Source organism: Lupinus angustifolius, chromosome LG11 (genome assembly GCF_001865875.1).
Source record: "Lupinus angustifolius cultivar Tanjil chromosome LG11, LupAngTanjil_v1.0, whole genome shotgun sequence".
NCBI lineage: Eukaryota > Viridiplantae > Streptophyta > Magnoliopsida > Fabales > Fabaceae > Lupinus > Lupinus angustifolius.
The window spans coordinates 20,002,409-20,003,312 of NC_032019.1; positions in this window are offsets into that span (position 1 = coordinate 20,002,409).

The following is a 904-nucleotide window of genomic DNA, read 5'->3' on the forward strand; positions in this document are numbered from 1 at the left end:
ATCATGTTTACTCTTGAATTATAATGCTTGAATGATTATTATGGAAATGATATGTATGTGATAATTGTTAAAGTCAAGGTTTAAAAACATGTGATATAAATGAGAAATATTTTCCTTGAGAAAAGTAATTAAAATGATATTCATGCTCTTCTCACTTGAGCAAGACAGCTCTCGCTTGAGCGAGAAGTGTCTAGACAAAACGAGAGTTTTAGCTTGGGACGAGACATCTCTTGCTTGAGCTAAAATAGGTACCAAGAGAACTTATTGTTTTCTCGCTTAAGCCACAAATGCCAAAAAAATGGATGTGCCCTTGCTTGAGCGAGATAGCTCTCGCTTGAGCGAGATAGCTCTCGCTTGAGCGAGAAGGCTCCATACAGACTTGACTTCTTTTTAAGTCGTTTGAACGATAACTCTCATATTTACGAGAGTCTAATGGTATGTTTGCCATCAAGAAGTTATAAAGGTAAATAACTATATGAAATTCTTGAAAGTAATAAAAGTAAGGAATTACTTTGTTAAAAGCAATAGCCTTAGCTTGGGTATGAAGTGTATTTACACTAGGGAAAGACCGTGACTCAGATGATTGAGTCTGGATCCCAAAATTGACAAACTTATACAAGTACCTTTGTTCTTGCGCCTATTTAGGGCAAGGTTTCCGACTGTGATGTCGTGATTCGGGCAGTGCCCAAAAAGGATTACATGATACCATGCAGCGAGGTCGTCTGACCGTATGAAGCTTGGCCATGTGGTCGTCCATGGTGATTCAGTGATGGTTCGTAGTGGTAGGGATGTTATTCCTATATTTACGTGTTGACGTAAGATCGGGTCCCACAAGAAGAACTCCTCTAGGAGATGTCTTAGGTTGGGCCGATCATATAAATTAATGATTAAAATATTTAATCGG